We start from the raw sequence: 26,998 nt of genomic DNA, 5'->3' as shown, positions 1-26,998 counted from the left end.
TGTGTGTACTCAAGTCAGCTAAGATTCCAGCCGTCTTCCTGTGCAGTTTAACTTAATTTATTCCCTGTTATTGAAGTTGACCAGCGGTGTCTTCTGCCTTGTGGCCGTTGACGTTCCGGTTACCTACCCTGGTCGTTATAATTTTCCCTCAGTGTATTTTCCTCGTTGTGTTGTTGCTGTCCAGTGCGTCATGTGGTTCGACAGCTGAGGTGTTGTTGGTCGTTGTGTGGGCCAATATTCTGTGTGTCGTTGTATTGAAATCTTATGGTCGTTTTGCTGGTTGCGTAGAGCGGAACTGATTTTGTTGATTGGTCGGTCGGCTGTCTGTCGGTTGGGTTGCCTTCAGACTAAGAAGTCGTTGGACAGGCTGCCTATCTCACCTAAACAAGCGTTAGTGTTACAATCCCAGGTCGACCCTTGGAAACTTCTGAGCGCCGTTCCTTGTGTGTTACATAGTAATTTCCATGTTTGGGTTTAGTTATTTGGTTAATGTGTGGCCTTCAGCCGAGTATCAATATCTCTTGCCCTTAACGCATGAGATTGTAACTCTTTTACATGGGGCCTTCAGCTGAGTTTTGTATGAAGTGTTTTAAGATAAGGCATTCTGCCTTTTAAATTGAAACTCTTTTCTAGGCCTTAAGCCGTTAAACATATTTTGTAGATATGTGGCCTTCAGCCGAGTATTAATACCTCTTAAATTAATGTTCTTGTCTCGCCCTTAAGGCATGAGATTGTTATTCTTTATAGGGGCCTTCAGCCGAATTTTGTATGAAATATTTTAAGATACGGCCTTCTGCCTTTTTAAATTGAAACTGTTCTTTCTAGGGCTTAAGCCATTAAATTATTTTCTGATGTGCAGCCTTCAGCCAAGTTTTTATATATCTTAAATTAATGTTCTTGCCTCGCCCGTAAGGCATAAGATTGTTATGATTTGGTATGGGGCTTTCAGTCGAATTTTGCATGAAACGTTTTAAGATAAGGCCTTCTGCCTTTTGACTGTAACTCTTCTTATTGCTTAATATGCGGCCTATAGCCAAGTTCCATTAAAATTAAACTGCTAAGACCTTCAGCCTGTTTAGATTCAAGATTTAGAAAATATTTTTGGATGAAAGCTCCAGAAGAACCTTGTATTTCAATTCCTGGCTTAGGCTTTGTGTCTTGGATTTTGAGTGGGGCCTTCAGCCGATCTAAAGTTAATCAAGGGAGGCCGATTAAAGTTTTGAATGTTTTGCATCCTTATTGCAATATTGTGTGTTGATAAATAAAGTTTGTATGTTGAGTGCAACTGACAGCGACGTATTTTGGCCCCTTTCCTCAACCTAATCCGCTCTGTGCTGCTAGCCCAGACATTTCATAGTGTATCTGGAGACGTCACTTATTAATTAAGATGAACTGGATCAACGATTGGTCAGCTGTAAGGTTGGTGGATCCCTCATTCTAGTATTGGTCTCCAAGATCACCTGATCTCACACACCCAGTTACTCGCTACAGGTACGAATACATTCTCACTCAACATACCTGCAACATTCAGTAAGTCGCATTCTACAAACAACGAATCGTGAATTATTCAGTAGCCAATCACCTTACGGAAACTTAATAACAAACACTTCACTGTGAAGGAGAATGTTTGTGGTTGCAGGACACTACGTAGTTGGTGCTTCTAAGAGACTAAATTCATATCCAAACTAAATTTTTCCACCGTCAATCAGTGGCCCCTACCACTCAGATGCCATTAAAGTGGACTGACATTCATTAGAAAAATTTCTTTTATACCACTGCAGATCGTCATGATGTGTTTCAATGTTTTACATATCGTACGCTGCAGTAATATGAGCGAAAATTTCGTTTTTCCTAAATATCGTGATTCTTCCTTTATCTTCGCTATCTTATATCTGTCCGAGCTCGTGGCCCTTCTCTAACGACCTTGTCCTCGACGAGTTTTAAATCTTGAACTTCCTTCCTTCCCCGTAGCTCGTTTACTTAGTAAACACGATCAATCACAAAACTGTGACACGTGGAATTTTACGAGAGCTCCCCGGGCAAGGTAACGGAGGTTTTATAATTCTGTGTCTGGACACACACACACACACACACACACACACACACGCACACCCACACCATGCAAACGCACACAGTCATGAATAGTGGATGGTACAACTGTCATCATTTTCAAATAAGCAAGCAAAATTCAAATGAGGTTGGAGTGGAAAGAGGATTTCAGTGGGATCGTTATTCACGTGTGAGTTGCTCCCGACTTTTTAAAATTTCCTCACACACGCAGTAATTACCCACAGGCAATTTGGTCGATTGGTACGGATCAACAATTCCCTCATTTTCCGCTTTTATTCAAAAGTACGAAATAATTATTCGTCACTGAATCACCCTTATTATCTGTTTTATTCAGTTGCAAACACGGACTGCTGTGAAAGAAAAACTGTCTTAAAGAGATAGGCTCTTGAATATTTCACGATATTCATGAAGAAGGGTAACGAATCGGAATAGCTCAACGACTAAAACATAGACAAAGCCTTTTAATGATTGACGTCCTTTGTCCACAAAGCATGAGAGCAGAATATAATACTATAATACAGCAAACAATACTCATTTCTATATTTCCTCAAAAACAGCTTCTAATAAAATAGCCTGCCTATAAATCATAATTTTACTTGAGGGACTGGATAAGTTACTTACTTTTGAGTCTGGGTTACCGATATACTGTCATCAAGGTCACAATACGTAGTGATTGACCAGAAGTCAAGTGAAAACGAAGCTATTCCGCAAGAAAGTTTTATAAGTCCTCTACTGTTCTTAACCTATATGAAATATTTAGCAGACAATCTGAGCAGCTCTCTTAGGTCGTCTGCATAAGAGGCGTCCAAAAATTTCCGCTTTAGGTCGTTACTGCAGCGTATACGCACGTCTCCGATGACGGTATATAAGCATCGACATGCAGGCAAGGGACCAGCGTTGCATTCCTGTCTTTCTAATGTACGTACGGTAAATACGGAAACGTGAACTATGACTATGTTACTACCGATGTGTCCAAACGTCACCAACGTACTGTTGTTCGTTTCTTGGCTGTCGAATAAGACATCCATCGGAAACTAAACGAGGTGTATGGGGCAGCACGTCTGTCGAAAATAACCGTTGTGGAATGGTGCGCCAAATTCCATGCTGGTCCCCATATCGCAAATGTCACAGCGCAGACGTTACGCCAAGTCTAGAGGGAGACAATGGAGCACCCGCTCTACAGTCCTGATCTCGCTGCCCCTCCCTCCCCCCCCCCCCACGCCATTGGCCCCTTAAAGAAGACCTGGGCTTGTCGACAGTTCTTGTCGGACGACCATTTGCAGCTGGCAGCTGCGGACTACTTCTTCACGCAGCAGGACACGGTGTTTTAACAAACAGGTGTCTTCTACCTGATGTGTCGGTTGGATGACTGCCTCAACGCTCATCGCGATTTTGCCTGATTGGCACATCGATTCTGGATCGTACGGTCTTCGAACGGACACTTCTTGTTAGCATGTTATGGCTGATGCTGCGTTTACCGTCTAGTTAAGCCATCAGGAGATCACAACGAACTGTAAAATTATTAGACAAGATATCTGCATGGCGGAAAGAAATTGAAATTGACCTGAAGAATAAGATGTATCCTTGAAACGGGATTTCTGTTCAGTTTTCGTTACATGATAAATTACAAAAATTCAGAGGCTGTCGATTCAACTGAAAAGGATTACAATCAGGAGCAACTCAAATTACAACTGGTATAAAAGCTGTTGTACAGAATGCGAGCAAAAGACTACGTTTTATTGCCGAAGCATTTAAAAGGCAAAACAATGATTCTTCCGGAATACTGGTGCGCTGTATGGGGTCCTTACACAGATAGGAGTGACAGAAGACATCGAAAAAGTTCAATTAAGTGCGGACGGTATTGGGTTGCATGACATAGTGGGAAGCATGTCACCGATATAATAAGCTAGATTGGATGGCAATCATTACAAGAAAGGGTTCTTCATAGCAGATAAATCCTTCCAAGAAATTAAATTCAACCACATGCTACGACTGCAATCATTTTTTATTTGTAATGCTATCCACAGCTAAAATACATTTTTGGACGACAGTAACCTTTCGCAGATTATTGTTATTCATAGTTCAGCAAACGCAAAAGTAATACTTAATGCTGAAAACAAAATCAAAGGAAAGTAGGAGGTAGTAAAACAATAAATATGAAAACAGAAACATACCACAACAACAGGTGGATAAATGACCAACAGAAACTAGCAAATTTTGCGAATGAATTTTTTCTGATATAGCATAAGTATAAAAACCACGAAAAATACTAAAGACAAATATTGTTGTAGTAAAATATCTGACAAAGTGATGCTGTTATCCACTAAGGTGTATGAAGCTACAGTATAAACATTAGAAAAGAAGAAGTCAGCCATAGGTGGAGAGCCAATATGTGTACTAAAAGTACAGGCAGACAGTGTACCTTTCAGCTCAGGTAACTTTCTGGAGTATCTAAAACATGTCCAGGTGATAAAGGTGATAAAAAAGATGAATATCGCAGGGCTATTTTTCTCCTGTCATCTTTATCAAACATAATAGTATCCATGAAAGACTAATGAATTATTTGAACAAGTATAACCTCCTCAGTCAAGTGTAGTTTGATTTCCGGAACAGCAGAAGTACAGAATCAACCATAGTATAGTTTAGAAAAGAGGAACTTGATACAATAGGCAAGAACCAATGATCTATGACATATTTTGAGATCTGTCAAAAGCCTTTGGTACTGTTGACCATAAAATTCTACTAAAATGGCTTGAATAACTGGAAATAAAAGGAACTGCCAATGACTGGTTCGTTGCAAAAGAAATAAATGTCCTCACGATAGTTTGTGAAGACTTGTTCTGTAGGCTAATCTAAAAACAAGATAAAATGCATTTGTTTTATAAATGGTAAAGGTTTGGTACAATAGTGCGTTTTTTATTTGTAATTAATATTTAATCCTGTTTATATAATTGTGTCAGTAATTATTTACAGAAGAACAGGAATAACCGGTACACGCCAACCTCAGGGAAAATCAATTTGAGTTCAGGAGAAATGTTCCTACATCACAGACATCGTTGTAATATCTGGGTGCACATGCAATATGTTGTGCTCTGTTTTAGGATAGTGCAGCATACTACAACACTTAATACACTCAGAAAAGTTAATATCCTTTCTACGAGCATGAGTACGACTAACACAACAAATGAGCGACTATCCAGAGTCAGAGCTCATTATGGGATCAATAATATGCAATACTTAACGTCAAGGGTGCAGTCGTTCATCCGCTTTACTTAATATTTGCAGCGACGGAATTGTTTGTATAACAAACACAAGAAGTTAACTCAGGAATAAAATCAATTCCTGGAAACACATATTTCAATGATATCTTCTTTGCTGACGATAAAAAAAATTGGAAAAAAAGGCGAGGGATGATTTATAATAACCTTTATATCGCTTGGACTTAAAAGTCAAACTCTATAATTTGAAAGTATCAGAAAATGAATCCAAACTTACGGTTTTTAAAGCAAAATACCCAGGACGTCCTAAAATAATGTTAAATGGAAAATTCGTTGGACTTGAATCTCACTTTCAGTTATTAGGTTGTGACATAAGTTACGAATATAAAAATGATGTCTCCAGTCCGCTAAACAAGTGTCAAATGATATATGGCACTGTACCAAGCCAGTAAAACCCGGAAAGGCACAAAGACAAAAATCTGTAAAGTAATGGCAGCACCTATGCTCACATGAAGAAGAGAGAGATGGACAACTAACAAAGACCAAAGAAGGGAACAGTCAGCTGCAACGGATTTTTTAAGCAAAATAAAACGATGTACTCGGAGGGATCACATCAGGAATTCTGGAATAAGTAAAGTATTAAGTATATTTTTTATGAATGAAACATCAGAATATGGGATAACAAAATGGGAGAAGCGTACTGAAAGAATAATGGTGGAAAGAATAGTCATATACGTAACAGACTACAGACCTAAAGAAAAGAGAGATACAGGAAGTCCTAGGAAAAGAAGGGTATTTTGAAGGCGGAACAAGCTATTAGCCTACTTCTTGATGTGAAGAAATAAAAAGAAGAAGAAGAGGAAGCTAAGTACAATATTTGACAACCATCACTCTGAATCAAAAAGAGAATAAAATGTCAGAACTGGTTGCAGACTATCTACTGGAAATTGTCGTAACTAAGTCTGGGTGTCGGCTCCAGAAGTAGTCAAATGGCTCTGAGCACTATGGGACTTAACTTCTGAGGTCATCAGTCCCCTAGAACTTAGAACTACTTAAACCTAACTAACCTAAGGACACCACACACATCCGTGCCCAAGGCAGGATTCGAACCTGCGACCGTAGTGGTCGCGCGGTTCCAGACTGTAGCGCCTAGAACCGCTCGGCCACTCCGGCCGGCCCAGAAGTAGTCCAATCGATTCACTTCCCAGTCTGTTTGTCGAGCTGTGCAGCCCACATAAATGCTCAGTGGTCAGAATGATAGCGACAAACGGTCTGTTTCTGCCCACGTGACAGGCGATGCAAAGCAGGGCGGAGAGCTGTCGGCCTCTGCAGGCCGGACCTGTAACTGCTAATTAGTCTCGGTTTTTTAACGCCTGCTGGGGAGGCAACCCAAATGTCACTGCTGTACTGCGTCCTGCATCTGTTGTGCCCCCTTGCGTACAGCAATGTGGAAGTGTCGTAACTTACTCTACGTGGCAGCTCCAGTACACTATTTGGCCAACTAAATAATGTGCTACATGGCCTACAGTTTAACTTCAGAGGATGACGAGTGACGAAACTGTCGAAATCTTGAGATTGCACACGTATCCGACGCTGTAAGATTCCGTGAAGCATTTACCCAAGAATGGTTGTTGTTCAGTAGGTGCTTGAAAAACGCCGTTTAGTTGCTTTGCGCGTCACTGCTGATTGTATCCAACTGGAAAATTTCACCATGTTTGCCCGACGCATTTCTGTGTCAGCATGTAACTTTGGAAATACCTCGGCGTATGTATTTAGCTTTTGTCTCATTAGCGATCTTACGGCACACTCTTGTTTTCAGAGTTCTGTTTGTGCTACAGGCGATTTTTACGTGAAATTTTCTAAAGTAGGTAGCGATTTTCTACAATCCTTTACAATTTAATGTCGTCGTGCCGAACTTAGTTTTCGAACGACCTTGTTTACTCCTAATTTTACCAGTAAAAACTAGTTCTTTAAAGGATGGAATTTAAGTGTATAAAACAACTTCAGTCGTCTGAGTACTCTACAAATGAATTAATATGTTAAATATTATATGTGGTCCTCTCATTCTCAGTGAACAAGGAGACCGGGTAAACAATTCATTTCTAATCATCTTGAATGAATTTTTGAAAATGAAACTGTTACTCATTGGCCCTCACAATTATAAAAAGATTACAACGTTATATAATTTGTCAGCAACCATTCCACATAATATAAATGGCAGTGTGGTTCCACAATCATGTAACAATTTCGTTTTCGTAATCTGTAATATCTGTTATGTTTGTGTATGTGTAAGATCTTTGAACTTCTTAGAGCTAAGGTCTTTGACCATAACTTTTGTTTTGCTATGTAAAAACGTTAGAGGATTTGAGTGGACGTACACCTGCTGTATCAATGTGAAAGTACCAATATTTACGATGATGTTCAGTGTACAATTTTTTTTTGTTAGCTGAAGAGCCAACACCGTGTTACGAGTGGAGGCCGAAATGCACGCGTTTTAGGTCACGCAGGCTGGTGTGAGGAGGGAAGAACTATACTGACGTGAGGTCTGGAACATGTCAAGGAATAAGAATTCAGAAAGCGGACGTAATTAGTTTGATACTTAACTTTAATCCATTAATGATGAACGTCGCTCTTGACGGTACATGATTCACAATATTATCCGTTCGGAATACATTCTTGAAGATAGTAATTATAGTAACTGAATATGGCGCCTTGCTAGGTCGTAGCAAATGACGTAGCTGAAGGCTATGATAAACTGTCGCCTCTGCAAATAAGAGCATATGTAGTCAGTGAACCATCGCTAGCAAAGTCGGCTGTACAGCTGGGGCGAGTGCTAGCGAGTCTCTCTAGACTAGACCTGCCGTGTGGCAATCACTGATAGCGGGTCGGACGTATACTAACGGACCGTGGCCGATTTAAAGGCTACCACCTAGCAAGTGTGGTGTCTGGCGGTGACACCACACAATTAATGTGTAAAAACTGCAGAAAATTTTTGTAAAAAATTAGATGAATTTAATGTGGTAACGACATGGTTATTCCAACCGTATGTACACTGAGCAGCCAGAACATTACGACCACCGACCTACTATCGTTATCGAACCTTCCAGGCGGTAGCAGCGTCACCTGGCGGTGCACGTAGTATCAGTGAGCGTGCCGTCCGTTTACAGAACGGCGAAGGCCCGCGATCTGTCTGAGATTGACCGCCGGTCGCTGTGACCGAACCGAGCGAGGTGGCGCAGTGGTTAGCACACTGGACTCGCATTCGGGAGGACGACGGTTCAATCCCGTCTCCGGCCATCCTGTTTTAGGTTTTCCGTGATTTCCCTAAATCGCTTCAGGCAAATGCCGGGATGGTTCCTTTGAAAGGGCACGGCCGATTTCCTTCCCCATCCTTCCCTCACCCGAGCTTGCGCTCCGTCTCTAATGACCTCGTTGTCGGCGGGACGTTAAACACTAATCTCCTCCTCCTCCTCCCCAGATTTTGAGCCGTCCGGAGTGACCGTACGGTTCTAGGCGCTACAGTCTGGAACCGAGCGACCGCTACGGTCGCAGGTTCGAATCCTGCCTCGGGCATGGATGTGTGTGATGTCCTTAGGTTAGTTAGGTTTAAGCAGTTCTAAGTCTAGGGGACTGACGATCTCAGATGTTACGTCCCAGAGTGCTTAAAGGCATTTGAACCATTTTTAAAATATTGTCCTTAGGCAGATTGTGGTGACCCAGACGTACAGCATGAGCGTTTCGGAAACTCCACGACTCGTCGGGTGTTGGAGGAGTGCTGTGGTGAGCATCTCAACACGTGGTGAAACCAAGGTGAAACCACGTCTAGATGTGCGGTTGGGCGGCCAAACTTCATTACAGATGTCCGACGTCGTAGGCTGGGCAGACTGGTAAAACAGTACAGGCGGTGAACTGAGGCGGAACCAATGTCAGACTTTAATGTTGGGCAGAGCACAAGTGTGTCTGAACACACAGTGCTCTGAACCGTCCTAAAGATGGTGCCCCGCAGCCAGCGCCCCGTGCATGTGGCAATGTTAACACCTCGACATCGGCAACTACGACTGAAATGGGCACGTGACTATCGGCACTGAAAATTGGCGCAGTGGCAGTGCGTCGCATGATCTGACGTATCTCGATACCTTCTTTTCTGCAAATGGGAGGGCGCGAATCCGTTGTCTTCCAGGGGAACAGCTCGTAGACACCTGTACTTCGGGACGGAGACAAGATCGCGGCGGCTCCATTATGCGCTGGGGAACATCCACATGGGAGGCCATGGGTCCACTACAACGATCAAGAATTCTCGTACACACAGTCCACTCGTTACCCGACGGCAGTGGCATTCTTGAACAAGATAATGAGCCGTGGCACAAGGCCAAGAGTGTGATGAAGTGGTTCGAGGAACACAATGGTTAGTTCCAGTTGATGTACTGCCCTCCCCCACTGTATCACTAGATCTGAACCAGGTCGAACACATCTGGGATGTGATTGAACATGGCGTTCGAGGTCACCAGTCCCCTCCTCGAAATTTACAGGAATTAGGTGACTTGTGTGTGCAGATGTAGTACACAACTCTCTCCAGCGACCTTGCTATTACACGTTGCCGTGGGCATCGCTTAGCAACTTTCAGTCGTTTCAGTTGCATCGATTTAGTCATCATAACATTATTTGTTTTGTATTCAGTGATCCCCAACATTGAGCAGTGAAATATGTAACTCTATAGAAAATTACCTGAAGATGGGCACAAGCCCGAAATCTGTCGCGCATGAAATAATACCACCTTCTGCTGTGGCTGGTAGCTGCTACTATCTTACACTAAATCTATTCTTTTTCATTTATTTACGCGCTACTGTTGGTGGTTGTTGGACCATAAGGAGGTGAGGAGGGAGGGAGGGCGTGTACTAGCTAATATCTGATTCCACTCAGGGGTAATGGTCTAAGAAATTATGCGAACCACTGAATCTAGTAACTCTTAATTTCTTTTTCATCCGAAATTCAACAAACTTTGCTGTCAAAATTTTCATACCAGAAACAGCCGAAAATATTTCTTGGTATGGGCCAGATGGTATGTGAATAGGGATATGGAAATGGATTAATAATTGCTTGAATAACTGGAAAAATGGATTGGAAAGAATGGCTGAAAAAATTTTGAAGGTAATTTCTGAATCTGTGCACAATCTAGACCAGGGCTTCCCAACGTGTGGTCCGCGGACCCCTTAGGGGACCGCCGGCTCTTTCTAGGGGGTCCGCAGCCACCCTTCACCAAATCGTGTAAAATAATGAGTAAAATTGTTGAATAAAAATGTGAAAATCAAATTCATCACTATTTTTTTGTGTGAAAAAAATGTGTACTTATACTTCAGGTTGTATTCCCAGGCAGCCTTTGCCGTTCCTAAGTGAGAACGCATACACAGTTTAGTGCCGGAGAATGCGGCTTCTCTGATCGACTGTTTCGAAACAATACGGGGGTCGTTTGTGCGCCGGCTCACGGCGCTAGATGCGCTGAAACCTTTTACGCACGAGCGGAGCGAGCTTTGTCGACAAATCACAGCAGTCGCTGGCACGTATGCGGCCCCAGGCATCATTAAATGTTAAACTTGCTTTGTCAGTGCGCTACCTATTTCATAAGTCGATTTTTGACCTTCAAATTGTTTTCATTCATCTCTAAACCAAAGACTATTGATACTTGGGGGGGGGGGGGAGAAGGGGGGGGAGGGGTAATTGGGAACAGACTAGGGGTCCGCCATGGATTTTCGACTGAAGAATGGGCCCACCAGCTGAAAAGGTTGGGAAGCCCTGATCTAGGGCGAACTTTAACTGAAACCAATATCAACAGAACTTGAATATCATTACGTTGAAAGTCAACAAACATAATTTGCATTACGTACTGCTGCTTCCTGTAGTGTGCAGTACCAAATAATCGCCGCAACCATTGAAACTGTCGATCTGTCTACAAGTTATTAAACACACGAAACCCAATATTTTTGTCATAGGCGAACCAAGTTCAATTGGTGGCTGTCAAGTCAGAGTCATTAGCTTCACATTAATTCCTTAGTGTTGAGTCTTGAGTGTGTCAGTGTCGATGCAGGAACGCTTCTCCAGATACGGCGTTAATTATTCTTGTCTGCACCGAACTTCTTGATGTAGGATCCCGGCAGCGAGTGAAATGATGAACACATTGAAGTTGAACTTATAGCCGCGTGAACAAATATTCCTTTTGTAATAACTTCTTATAATACGTTTTTAACAATGCTGGTACGTCGTATCTAAGCATTCGTCCGTACGCTACCGCTTTCCGAAACAAAAGAGTGAAGATACATGAATTAATAAATTGAAGAGCGTATTTATTACTTTGTTTCATACAGATATTTAACAATGTATCAAAATATTATCCTTGCCACAAAACAACTCGTTAATTCATTTTTTCATTATGTTGTATTTATTTTTGCCAATAAGCACGTTAACTAAATTTTAAAGTTCAGATCTCTATTTGCTCTTTTCAAATCCGACATCACAAGTAGGGGTTTTTATGAAACAAAACTCAACCTTCGCATGACCTTCGATAAGTACCTTTAAAACCATGGTTACTGATAAAAACAGATTTCTTATTTGACGTTGATTACTGTATAAGTACATAAGGAAAAGCCCCAATAAGCTACCAGAAACATTTTGAACCAATGATAATAATCATTAGCTGTAAGCCTCGATAAAGATATATTGTGCTCCGCCGGAATGCGAATAACAAATGATAAAAAAGACCCCATTCAATTTTTTTGTCTATCATTAGAGAGACTCTGTCTTTAGTTCTCGTGGCGAGAAGACGTTTTTCTTGTAATACAGTGTGTTGTCTGAATAATAATCTTATGAAAACATTAAGTCTGAAAGTTCGTTTTTGTGCAAACCCACGAAAGTTTTCTTTTCTTCCGCGCACTATCTCTGTGTCAGGTCAACAAGCGGCCAGAATCGGAAGAGGACGTCTGATTAAGAATTAATGTCATACAGACGGTCAAGACATAAATACTTATGGCGGAAGAAGACGAATATAACCAAGGACGCCAGATCGAAGTTCACGACACCACTGGCTCACAATTTACGGGATTTGTGAATTAAACGTGAAAAAAACAATTTATTCGCTGCAAAATTCATAAAAAATCAAATATGTCCCTAGTACAATTAATTTGTTTAATTTCATATATATATATATATTACCCTTGCTATGACTTTAAATACTGTATTATTTTATGAGCAAATTTGCCGCTCTTTTCAATTCTTAAATCAAATATAAGGGCTCCCATTTTAAAGTTCCAATTAAACCTCTAAATCATCTTGAAAATCACGTCCAAGGTAACGGCCATTAATAGCAATGCGTAACTTTCTTATCCACCTACAACTTTTGTCTAAAACATTTTGATGTATTTCATCACGACCCCGATATATTTCCCATTACGGATTGAATTTGTCCACCCTGTATATTTTTTCTGACAGCTGCAGGAAATTTGTGCCTTATCATTTCATTTTGTACTATTACTGTTTTATTGTTTTCCTTGTTAAATTCTCCGATTCTTCAAGCAAAACATTTTTCATTCGTGTCCTATCCGAGACTAAGTTCTGTCTGTAGTGACCTGGTAATCGACGGGCCATTAAACGCAAATGGCATTAAGTAACACATAACATATTTGCTTTTGGCAACGAGGGTGGTGGTCCCACTTACGCATTGCGGTAGTAGTCGAAGTTCGACAAAAGTTTGGAAGGGTTGAGGTCAGACAATGCAGTTAGTAATTGCTGCTGCACAACTGAAATAATTCTGGGCAGTGGCAAAAGAATTATTACATCAGCCCACACTTTTAGAATTTTCGTCAGGGGATTGCTCATAAATAGGTGTTTAGTTTGTAATGTTGATTCGGAAAACTCCTTCATTCTATTCTATTACATGAGGATGTTTCACAAAATAAGATCTCACATTTTGAAGACTTACCTTGTCAATCCAAAAAGTTTCGGGATTGGGTAAAAAAAAGGCTTAAGACTGTGGTTTTAATGCTTCAGGTAGTCCACACAGTCTCACATCACAGGATTACAACGCACAGAAAGTACATATAGCTATGATAAGCTCTCAGAAATGTTCTTCTTTGGGATGTTCTTTAACTCGCACGTAATATTGGCTTGAATGTCCTTCATGTCGTCTAAGCCTTGACACTTCATGTGATTTTCTGGACTGTATCCTTTTCTGGTAGAGTCGTATTTGTAACACCAAATGTTTTCACATATGACGGTCTTTTTTAGAAAAGATTTACCCGCGCTTTGTATTTCAGTTCAGGAAGAAAGGAAGATTAGATTTTAACGTGTCGTCGGGAGCGGGCATCATTAGAGACGGATCACAAACTCGGATTATGAAAGTATGCGGAAGCAAATGAGTCACGCCCTTTTCAGAGAAACCTTGCCGGCATTTGCAAGGAGCGATTTATGGCAATCACAGAAAACCTTAATCTGGACGGCTAGATGGGGATTTGAACCGTCGTCCTCCTGATAGCGAGTCGGGTATGTCCGTCAAGACGCAACAGGAGTCCACTCGTGATCTATTTTTTTCCGGGAGTCAACGTGAGCGGGACAAAGTTTGTAGGGACTTTCCTCTTCTTCAAAACATTCTGGAGACTGGCAAACCTGATTTAGAGACACTACTCCATTACACAGTTGCCCTCTACCAAAACTACGGTTTGATAGTTTTAGTTCGCTACATACATGACGTAGTAAATGGTAGGATTACCTGTAGTATTAGTAGCAGTGGAACGGAAAAAGGCGTAAATGAATGTGTGAGAGAGAAATTGGGAGCCGAATACTCCTCTCTTATTTTTGTTTGTTTCTTTTGCACATAATTAGAGCCGCACATTGTACAGTGTTAGTCCATTATGCATTTTACATCCATTTACTTTGTACTCACAGAACATTCATCGCGGTCAAGAGCAAGAGATTCCTGTGGTTGTTAATAAGTGCGAAAGTTGTTGACGACTATGAGAAACATGTTTGCATAAGCTAGATGAAGTACTGAAGCGATGTTTAATATGTTTTTGTTTAGCCTTTTCTTTTTTTTAAAAAAAGGGTTGTCTTTTTTTTAGGGAATTGCGTTTTCTAGCACTATATGATAAACCTGTATTGGTTTTTTGTATTTCTGCTACAGCATCCCTCTGTTTCACGATAAAAATCAACAATTTTCAAATGAAACCTGAATGAAACATTGGCAATTTCAATTTTGATGTAAATATTGTTTATATTTAAGTAACAGACAGGATGATAACTATACAGAACAAAAATGTTCCGTAGGTTACGCTGCCTTTTATAGGTCCATACTCAGTTTCGATATGGTTCGCCGCTTCTGGTTTCTAGAGGAGTCTAATAAGACAGCGATCGCATACACAAAAATAGCGATCGAAATGAGGTAACGCCCGATTCGTATGCAACACACCTAACGTACGGGCAACGCGGGTTGACGATCTTAACTGATCGAGGCTACTGGGAACACTACCGTAGTGTACGCGACAGCCTGCGGTAGTCATACAGCTCTTCTAAACGGCGATTTTTGTCACAATAAAGTTGACACTCCACGGTTCAATGTGCACTGATTAACACCGTCTGCTCTCAATAGACTGGTAGAACGCACACCTGTTGTTTGCAGCTGTTAGTTCAAGCTGCCACCCTAGTTACTGCGGTGATGTCGCTCATATGCGAGGAATAAAATAAGCTTCGGAAGTTTTTGGACAGGGGGTGTAGGTTATTGAATATAAATATTAAAATAAAATTTCAGCCAAATTCTATACTTTTACAGTTATTATTTTATTTATATAGATGTACTCAAAAATACTACTAGAGCTGGAAGTTTAATAGTGGCAACTATTTATTTACAGCTCGTACAAAATAGATACGTGTTTTACTGAGCTTTAAAGTAGTCACCAGCATTGTGTATAATCCGTTGTCAGCGATGTGGTAGTCCTAGGATACTCTTAGCAGTGCCAGTTGTGTCGATAGTTCGAGCGACGCGGTCTATTGCCCGACGAATTTGTAGCAGTTCTGAAGCGATTGCCGTGAAGTGTTTCCTTCAGTTTAGAAATCGAGTTGAACTCATGAGGGCTTAATTCAGGGGAGTGCAGTAGGTGGTATAGCACTTAGCAGCCCCATCAGTCAAACAAATCAGTAACAGCTTTCACTGTACGTGCTTGGGCATTGTCCTGCAGCAAGTGTCATCACTTCTGTCTCTATGCTGTTCATTTTTGGAACACAACCTACGTCCAGCTTGGAGACAGAAGTGGTAACACTTTCTGTAGCGCCTGACCATCATTTTGCAAGACAATGCTCGAGTACGTACAGTGCAAGCTGTTGCTGATTTGTTTGAGTGGTGGTGCTGCTAAGTGCTATACCACGTACTGCACTCCCCTGACATAAGCCCTCGTGAGTTCAACTCAGTTTCTGAACTGAAGGAAACACTTCACGGCATGCGCTTCAGAACTGCTACAAATCTATCGGGTCAAATAAGAAATCTGTTTTTACCAGTAACCATAGTTACTAAGCTCATGTGAAGGCTGAGTTTTGTTTCATAGGAACCTCTACTTGTGATGTCGGATTTGAAAAGAGCAAATAGAGATTAGAACTTTAAAATTTAGTTAACGTGCTTATTGGCAAAAATAAATACATTATAGCGTATAAAAGTTACTGTGGCACTTGCAACATAGAAAAAAAAAATAAAACGCAATTTATTCCACCTTCTCTGGTACCTCTTCTCCCTCTCGTTAATGTCAAAGTAGAAACGTTCTCCTTGCTCTTCACCATAATATCTCAGACTTTATGGAAGTAGTAAATATGTGAGTCTAGGAAGCGTCCATCTAAATTCGATACCGAACTGCTTGAAATTTTTCAACGTGGTTTAGACAACATTGTTGTAATTTTTTTTCATGCCCTAAAAGGTTCAGGTAACACACCTAAAGGCAGTCCACTGATTTTTTTCTCCATTCATTGTATCCTCAAATCGTTGGTCTTTATATAGCGTTATTTTTATTGCATTTTATGGTTTTATAGACATGATTACCAGGTATTCTTGGTTTTCAGATGTTCTATTGAAATGCCCAGTGAAACTAAACTCTCCTTGTGTATGTGTTTGATAGTTTTGGTAACGAGCTGTGGCAGATTTCTTGTTGCGTGTTCTTGGGTCCGTCGAAGGTCGTTCCATGTTTATTTGCAGTTTTGTTCGCCAATCTTTCCAGCGTCTCTCCAACTCCACATCGACGTAGAACAGCTGAAGCTTTCTACAGTAACTATAACGACTAGAAAGAGTAATATTTACGTTCGAGTCTCAGCTAATTATCTATCAGAGATGAGCACTACTTTATATCTTCCTCGAATACAACTTTTACTATCGAGTTGTAATACGTCATATTTCCATTTTCTTCGTCTTTACCAAAGCAAGTACAAAATCACAGTCATTAAAATAACATTCAGCAACATTGACAATAAAAATCGGAAATGCAATAATAACGTTCACTTTTCTTTCGCAAGGAGTAATGTCTTTGGTTCCAACGCACAGTACAGTGTCCGATTCAGTTACTTACATATTAGACAAAAAAATTTCAGCTTTCAATCTTTCTTGTCTGATGAAGGGAAATTTAAGAGAAAGGTATGCTTTCAATCATTCTTGTCTGATGAAGGAAAATTTCAGAGAAAGGTATTTAAAGCAGGATTTCTTTCGCAAGGAGTAATGTCTTTGGTTCCTACACACAGATCAGTGTCCGATTCAGTTACTTATATATTAGACTTCGTCAATCTACGAATTTCACGACAAAAAAAAAATCTAGCTTTCAGTCTTTCTTGTCCGATGAAGGAAAATTTCAGAGAAAGGTATTTACAGCAGGACCCTTCTCGTGGGACGGCCTACGTCCAGCGCAATTTGATATGTAGCGCTGCAAGCAATGTACTTTTATTGGTGGTCTACAAGCGATTAGTGCAAAAATGTTTCTAGTCCCAGGCCACAAATATTCCTGATATGGCCAATCGTTTACACTCCAATGCTCTTGCTTTGGCCGTTTACTTACTTACTCCGTAAAATGTCAAGGATTCTCGTGTACATAGCTTGTTGTCCTGACAAAATTCACGCAACTAAAAATAAAATCAACTTTATTCCATCATGAAAAAAACGGAAGTGACGTAACTAAACAAAGATAAGTTCTGAAATAAGCATAAATAATAATCTGAGAACACTCATTCATTTTCAGTCATGTGATATCATGCAGATTGATGTTCTTCAAGTTAGTGCTGGACTCTTCTCCAAAATATTGCACTTAACAATTTCACACTGGAAAGTATACAGACCCGGACCTAGTCTACAGACCCGGGCGGCAGTTTGAGGGGGCGCTAGATTAATAGCCTTGAAGAAAAAAAAAGACCTTGTTTCACACAGCGCACGTTGGTCTATCGAGAGTTCATATGATTTTGGAACGCATCACTGTTGGTTTTTGAGCATTTTTGAACACATTATAAGTTGATTTCTGAACGAATCACAAGTTTAATTTCCAATGCATGCACAGTGAACATAACGTCTCTGCCAGAGGAATCCCCGTAGCATCTGCAAATAAAAAACTTTTCCGCAGACCAAAGAGGACGGGTCTATACGAGCTGAGCCGAATAAACCCGAATGGGTTAAAGCTAATCGCTGTTTGTTTATTTGGTTGTTTGGATGTGCCAGTGATAATCGTTGTTATAATTATTATCAAAATCCATTTATTCAGACTACCAGAATGGAAATAAACGACTAACAGGAATAACAGATAAAAAAGATTACATATTATCTTCTCGTTGTATCCAAGAAAACGAAATTCAGACAGAAAATTTTTGCCAGAGCGCTATACCACTAAGGGGCAGAAGTACAGTCCCCGGTTAGCAGTCTCGTAAGTTCTATTTTCGGAACAGCGCGGAAAATGCGTTGTACGAACACGTAATAACGCCTAAACGGAGAATACATGCGGGATAACTAAACTGGTAATTATGGCAGGGTTAGCGAAGTTAAATGGAGAATAAGTTTGACACTGGCAGGAATAGTTACACCGAGGAAGGAGCAGAAACGGGGACATCACATAAATTACGTGGAAGAATATAACGATTCCAAATTAACATGAGAAATTCGTGCTAATACTACTACTTTTCGATCTCATTCTTGAGAAACTAGAGCATATGTATGAAATGTGAAATTATTTCCTAACGTAAAACTTTTTACTTGTAGTAGGGCCGGCCGGAGTGGCCGAGCGGTTAAAGGCGCTACAGTCTGGAACCGCACGACCGCTACGGTCGCAGGTTCGAATCCTGCCTCGGGCATGGATGTGTGTGATGTCCTTAGGTTAGTTAGATTTAAGTAGTTCTAGCTTCTAGGGGACTTATGACCACAGCAGTTGAGTCCCATAGTGCTCAGAGCCATTTGAACCATTTGAACTTGTAGTAGGCCAAATAGGCATTTGACCTTGGTACTTCGTGAGTTATATTCTGTTGTGTTATTTATGTAAGTGATGTAGATAAAAATGACGTTTGTGCCGAAACAGTCTCGTTTATCTGGTGCAATATTAGAAACACCTATTTTGTTTTATCTAGCAGACAGTGACAAGACAGATGTACCAAATCAGGAAACCACACCAGTCTTAGGTAGTATTGTTATTAATAGCTTTCTCAGTATTGGACAACGGCCGTGCGGGATTAGCCGAGCGGTCTAGGGCGGTGCAGTCATGGACTGTGCTGTTGGTCCCGTCGGAGGTTTGAGTCCTCCCTCGGGCAAGGGTGTGTGTGTTCGTCCTTAGGATAATTAAGGTTAAGTAGTGTGTAAGCTTAGGGACTGACGACCTTAGCAGTTAAGTCCCATACGATTTCACGCACTTTTTTTTTATTGGACAACGACATTTTGATTTTTCAAGTAGCTAAATGTTTGACGAACTTTGATGAGCTAATAGATTCTGTCTTAAAAAGGAAAGCATGCCGTGTAAAGCTGTAGCGAGATTACAGGGAAAGTAATGAGCTAATAAGCAATAATAAGCGCAAATTTTCTGAACAGTTCGTTATTTTCCCGGTCACGAATAATCCCACCCAGCATTAATTATGAGTTTTTTTTTAAGGGGATAGGATGTCAAACTGGCCGACTGAGAGCAGGAGAGGCACCACAAGACATTTTTAATTTCCACTGTCCTGCATATAGGTTTGAGCTTTGCATTGCAAAATATAAACGTTTGAATTCTGCAGAGTGAAATACTGTGGCATGCGACAGAAGAATGCTGTGTGAAGAGGGTTGGCACTGCACTCTGGCACACCGAAGACCAAATAACATAGCTTACATTTCCTCGAACGTATATATTTTGTGTGTAAAACTCTTCAGAAAGATGTGCTCTACTAAATGGACACGTTTTTGAAAAGTCAGTTTTTTTACATTTTTGACTTCCTATCTCAAAAGCTTGAAAGGGAGGGGGCGCCACTATCAAGTTTTTCCTAGGTTCAGAAATATCGCAGATCGGAGGCTGAAAGCACAAACCATAGCCACGATTCATACTCCAGATGTTTTACGGTTAAGCCCTTCTCCACTTCATTAGTAGCCTTGTGTTGCTGCTCGCCACCCTTCACGATCATGGCCGTCATTCTCTTTCAGATCTCTCTTTCCCATCAATCCAATTACGCCCGCTTTCAGTGTAATCTCATCCGGTTCCCCCTACCTAGCGGCTACCAATCCAGGGCTGCTTTTGGTCATCGGCCTTTTTCCTTTCGCCGTACAGGGCCACACCACTGCAGAGCTCTATTCTCAGTTCTTTGCACGACTGGTAGTCCCATATCCATTATCTCCCTAATTTCCTCATTTCTTCTCTTGTCATGGATATAGTGCCTGCCCTCCTACTGCCATCCATCTCTGCCTCCTGTGCGCTTCTTCTCTGCCGCTCCGCCAGGGTCCATCCTTCTGCACCAGTTACTGTTTGATGAATCGTCTTCTTTGTTCGTTTCGATATTTCCCTGCTCTACAGCACTCCATTCAGCATTTTAATTGATCTTCTTGTATGCTGGATCCTGCCTTACACATCTGCTTCACAAATTCCCGAGGTAAGGATAAACGATCCTAAGTATTTAAAATGTTTAACTGCTTTAATATTTCCTTGTGGCAGTATTATATCCGTTCCACCTCTTCCCTCTACTAGATATCTTCTTTTGTTCACATTTATTCTAAGCTCTCCTCGTTCAAATGCTTCAATAAACTTGTTTATCATAAACTTTACAGCCTTCCTACTTTGTGCTATCAGTATATGATCATCAGCAAATAGTAATGCTTAGATGGTCCCATGTTGTAAAGAAAGGAGTTCCCATACCTTTGCACGACTGATTCAATGTTTCACACACACTGAAGCGCCCAAGAAACTGGTATAGTTATGCGTATTCAAATACAGAGATATGTAAACAGGTGGACTACGGCGTTGCGGTCTACGAAGCCTATATAAGAGACCAAGTGTCTGGCGCTGTTGTTAGATCGGTTACTGCTGCTACAATGGCAAGTTATCGAGATTTAAGTGAGTTTCAACGTGGTGGCGTAGTTAATCCTCGACCAATGGGACATAGCATCGCCGAGGTAGCGATGAAGTGGGATTTTCCCGTACGACTATTTCACGAGTGTACCGTGAATATTAGGAATCCGGTAAAACATCAAATCTCCGATATCGCTGCGGGCGGAAGATCCTGCAAGAACGGGACCAACGACGACTGAAGAGAATCGTTCAACGTGATAGAAGTGCAACCCTTTCGCAAATTGCTGCAGATTTCAGTGCTGAGCTATCAACTAGTGTCAGCGTGTGGACCATTCAACGAAAGATCATCGATATGGGCTTTCGGAATCGAAGTTCCACTCGTGTACCCTTGATGACTGCCTGACACAATCCTTTACGCTTCGCCTGGGCCCGTCAACACCGACATAAGACTGTTGATTGGAAACGTGTTATCTGATCGGACGAGTCTCATTTCAAATTGTATCGAGCGGATGGACGTGTACGGCTATGGAGACGAGTTCATGAATCCATGGACCCTGCATGTCAGCAGGGGACTATTCTAGCTTATGGAGGTTCTGTAAAGGTATGCGGCGTGGCAGTTGGACTGATATGGGACTCCTGACGCAGCTAGATACGAATGTACAGGTGACACGTACGTAAGCATCCTATCTGATTACCTGAATTTATGTCCATTGTGCATGCCGACGGGGTATTCCAGCAGGATAATGCGTCACCTCGCCGTCCAGAATTGGTACAGAGTGGATCCAGAAACTCTCTTCTGACTTTAAACACTTCCGCTGGCCACAAAACTCTCCAGACATGAACATTGTTGAGCATATATGCGATGCCTTGCAACGTGCTGTACAGAAGAGATCTCCTCGTATTCTTACTGATTTATGGACAGCTCTACAGGATTCGTGGTATCAGATCGCTCCAGCACTGCTTCAGACATTAGTGAAGTCCATGCCATGTCGTTTTGCAGCGCTTCTGGTGCTGGGTGGGCATTTCCTCCATGATCCCCTATTCAGTGCTAACATTGATGCCTCTTCTGATGTTAAGCCTATCACTTCAAAATCATTCTTAACCGAATCCAGGTACCTTCTCCTTGGTCTACCCCGACCCCTCCTACCCTCTACTGCTGAACCCATGAGTCTCTTGGGTAACCTTGCTTCTCCTATGCGTGTAACATGACCCCACCATCTAAGCCGGTTCGCCCTGACTGCTACATCTATAGAGTTCATTCTCAGTTTTTCTTTGATTTCCTCATTGTGGACACCCTCCTGCCATTGTTCCCATCTACTAGTACCTGCAATCATCCTAGCTACTTTCATATACGTAACCTCAATCTTATTGATAAGGTAACCTGAATCCACCCAGCTTTCGCTTCCATACAACAAAGTTGGTCGAAAGATTGAACGGTGCACAGATAACATAGTCTTGGTACTGACTTCCTTCTTGCAGAAGAGAGTAGATCGTAGCTGAGTGCTCACTGCATTAGCTTTGCTACACCTTGCTTCCAGTTCTTTCACTATGTTGCCATCCTGTGAGAATATGCATCCTAAGTACTTGAAACCGTCCACCTGTTCTAACTTTGTTCCTCCTATTTGGCACTCAATCCGTTTATATCTCTTTCCCACTGCCATTACTTTCGTTTTGGAGATGTTAATCTTCATACCATACTCCTTACATTTCTGATATAGCTCTGAAATATTACTTTGCAAACTTTCAATCGAGTCTGCCATCACAACTAAGTCATCTGCATATGCGAGACTGCTTATTTTGTGTTCACATATCTTAATCTCACCCAGCCAGTTTATTGTTTTCAACATATGATCAATAAATAATATGAACAACAGTGGAGACAGGTTGCAGCCTTGTCTTACCCCTGAAACTACTCTGAACCATGAATTCAATTTACCGTCAACTCTAACTGCTGCCTGACTATCTATGTAAAGACCTTTAATTGCTTGCAAAAGTTTGCCTTCTATTCCATAATCTCGTAGAACAGACAATAATTTCCTTCTAGGAACCCGTTCATATGCCTTTTCTAGATCTATAAAGCATAGATACAATTCCCTGTTCCACTCGTAACACTTCTCCATTATTTGCCGTAAGCTAAAGATCTGGACCTGACAACCTCTAAGAGGCCTAAACCCACACTGATTTTCATCCAATTTGTCCTCAACTAATACTCGCACTTTCCTTTCAACAATACCTGAGAAGATTTTACCCACAACGCTGATTAAGGAGATACCTCTGTAGCTGTTACAATCTTTTCTGTTTCCATGTTTAAAGATTGGTGTGATTACTGCTTTCGTCCAGTGTGATGGAACCTGTCCCGACTCCCACGGCATTTCAATTATCCTGTGTAGCCATTTAAGACCTGACATTCCACTGTATTTGATGAGTTCCGACTTAATTTCATCCACCCCAGCCGCTTTATTGCACTGCAATATATTTCTCCACTTCCTCAAATGTGATCCTATTTCCATCATCATTCCTATCCCATTGTACATCGAAATCTGAAACATTACTCATCGTATTTTCACCTACGTTGAGCAACTCTTCAAAATATTCCCTCCATCTGCCCAAGGCATCCACAGGATTTACCAGCAGTTTTCCTAACCTGTTCATAATACTTGTCATTTCCTTCTTACCTCCCTTTCGAAGACTGCTAATTACACTCCAGAATGGTTTTCCAGCAGCTTGACCCAAAGTCACCAACCTGTTTCCAAAGTCTTCCCAAGATTTCTCATTGGATTCTGCAATTATCTGTTTGGCTTTGTTTCTTTCTTCAACATACCTTTCTCTGTCTACCTGAGTTCTAGTATGTAGCCATTTTTGATACGCCATCTTTTTCCTTTTACAGGTTGCCTTAATTGTGTCACTCCACCAAGCTGTTTGCTTCACCCTACCTTTACACACTACTGTTCCAAGACATTCTTTGGCCACTTCTAGTACTGTGTCCCTGTACCTTGTCCATTCCTTTTCCAATGACTGTAATTGCCTACATTCAACTAACTGGTACGTTTCCGAGATCACTGTTATGTACTTGTGCCTGATTTCCTTATCCTGAAGTTTCTCCACTCTTATCCTCCTACACAAGGACCTGACCCCCTACACTTTCGGCCTCACGATACCAATTTCACTGCAGATTAAATAGTGATCCCCTGAATACACGTGTGTTCCTCACAGCCTTCCTGAATTCCTGATCTGTTATTATATAGTCAATGACAGATCTGGTTCCCCTGCCTTCCCAAGTATACCGGTGAATGTTCTTATGTTTAAAAAATGAGTTTGTGATTACTAAGCCCATACTGGCACAGAAATCCAAGAGCTGTTTGCCGTTCCTATTGGTCTCCATATCCTCTCCAAATTTACCCATAACCTTTTCATACCCTTCTGTTCGATTTCCAATCCTGGTATTAAAATCACCCATGAGCAGAACACTGTCCTTGTCCTTTACTCTAACAACTATGTGACTGAGTGCGTCATGAAAACTAGCCATCTTATCTTGATCTGTCCCTTCACAATGCGACTATACTGACACAATCCTAATTTTGTTGTTAGAGACTGTCAAATCTATCCACATCAGTCGTTCGTTTACGTATCTTACTGCAACTACGCTGGATTCCATTTCTTTCCTGATGTAAAGTCCTACACCCCATTGTGCTATTCCTGCTTTGACTCCTGACAGATAAACCTTGTATTCTCCCACTTCCTCTTCTTTCTCACCCCTTACCCGAATGTCACTAACAGCTAAAACGTCCAACCCATCGTACTTGCAGCCTCTGCCAACTCTATCTTCTTCCCAGAGTAGCCCCCATTGATATTAATAGCTCCACATCTCGTTACCATTCGTTTGCCGAGTCGTATCTTAGGAGTCCCTGTTTTGTCAATTGGAGGTGAGGCTCCGTCACCTCCAAAGGTCCGAGGCATTTTGCTCTGATTGTTGCCAGCATCATATTTAAAGTACCAGGGAAACAGGTTGCTAGCCTTACTTTCCCCGGGTCCCATTGGGTTTTATCCCTAACGGTTGAGGTCCTAACCGGTGGATTTGGTAGTCTTTGCCGTCTGAGCACAAAGGTGACCACGACTCAGAATATGTCCGAGATGCCCAGCCTTATTCCAATGTAACTGGTATCCTGACTGTCAGGACCACTTACTTGGCCACTCATACGTTGCCCGTGGTTCATGAACTAGGACATGACAACAGGAACCCACACCATGAACCACACACACACACACACACACACACACACACACACACACATTCCCCCTCCCTCCTAAAAAAAGAGAAGAGTTCATCAGGTTGTGACAGGTATAGTAGCATGGAGAGTATACCAGCAATCGTAGCAGTAGTTAAAGTAAAGAGAAAGTTGGATGAGGGATTCCAAACATCGCAAGGAGTTAGAGAGGAATGCGACTTCACCGACCCTGTCTAACTCCTTGCGATGTTTGGAATACCTCACCCAACTTTCTCTCTACTTTAACTACTGCTACGATTGCTGGTATATTCTCCACGCTACTATACCTGTCACTCCAAAGCCGATAGTGCGTTGAAGGCATACAAGATATTCCGACCATAAAACCTGCCTAGTTTTCTCACATAATCCAACTGACTGTCCAGCCTGTTTTTTAGTGTAGTGTCAAAATGTTTTCTGATAGGTGGCATAAAACTAATCCCCTTATAATTGCTTTGATGCTTTTGCTTTCTTTTTTTATAGACAAAGACATGTACGATGCACACCATCCTTTGTATTCCGTCTCCTCCTACAATCTGAATGTCCAATTTACGTGTAAGTCTCACCAGTGACGGGGAACGTAATTTCCACCATTCTGTCACAACCTCTCCCTGCCCGCTTGCTATTCCATTTATTGACATTTTCAGGATCTCTTCTACTTTGTCTAGTATAAGTTCCGTATTACGTAATGCATGCTTCTGCAACAGACTTCTATCACCTCATCCCATATCCCAGGTCATATTTCAAAATACGGATCCTCCGACTTATCTAAGAGATATGGTTCTTAGATATTAATTTTATGGCGTCAATTTTCTGGCATTAGTGTTTTTTTTGTACCTATGAATGTATATGCATTAAAAATTAAATCCTCCATATTTTCTCATCTTCACCTCCACATATCTATTACACACTAGTTCTGTAATTTGTTATGAATATTGTAGCCTTTCGGAAAACCAGAAACGAACAGAACTGAAGCTTTTGGGATATGTTCCCACAGAGGTAAGTTGAAAATTACGTGAAGTGATGAGGTTCTCTGCATAATCGGCAAGAAAAGGTATACGTGGAGCACTGACAAAATTGAAGAAGCAGGTTGATAGGACATCCTTTATGCAATCACTGAATAACGTCCACTGTACTAGAAGGAGCTGTAGAGTTTAAAATACACTCTTGGAAATGGAAAAAAGAACATATTGACACCGGTGTGTCAGACCCACCATACTTGCTCCGGACACTGCGAGAGGGCTGTACAAGCAATGATCACACGCACGGCACAGCGGACACACCAGGAACCGCGGTGTTGGCCGTCGAATGGCGCTAGCTGCGCAGCATTTGTGCACCGCCGCCGTCAGTGTCAGCCAGTTTGCCGTGGCATACGGAGCTCCATCGCAGTCTTTAACACTGGTAGCATGCCGCGACAGCGTGGACGTGAACCGTATGCGCAGTTGACGGACTTTGAGCGAGGGCGTATAGTGGGTATGCGGGAGGCCGGGTAGACGTGCCGCCGAATTGCTCAACACGTGGGGCGTGAGGTCTCCACAGTACATCGATGTTGTCGCCAGTGGTCGGCGGAAGGTGCACGTGCTCGTCGACCTGGGACCGGACCGCAGCGACGCACGGATGCACGCCAAGACCGTAGGATCCTACGCAGTGTCGTAGGGGACCGCACCGCCACTTCCCAGCAAATTAGGGACACTGTTGCTCTTGGGGTATCGGCGAGGACCATTCGCAACCGTCTCCATGAAGCTGGGCTACGGTCCCGCACACCGTTAGGCCGTCTTCCGCTCACGCCCCAACATCGTGCAGCCCGCCTCCAGTGGTGTCGCGACAGGCGTGAATGGAGGGACGAATGGAGACGTGTCGTCTTCAGCGATGAGAGTCGCTTCTGCCTTGGTGCCAATGATGGTCGTATGCGTGTTTGGCGCCGTGCAGGTGAGCGCCA

The sequence above is a fragment of the Schistocerca cancellata genome, chromosome 10, assembly GCF_023864275.1.
Source record: "Schistocerca cancellata isolate TAMUIC-IGC-003103 chromosome 10, iqSchCanc2.1, whole genome shotgun sequence".
Lineage (NCBI taxonomy): Eukaryota > Metazoa > Arthropoda > Insecta > Orthoptera > Acrididae > Schistocerca > Schistocerca cancellata.
The sequence above is the reverse complement of the archived record's forward strand: the minus strand, read 5'-3'. Positions refer to the sequence as shown.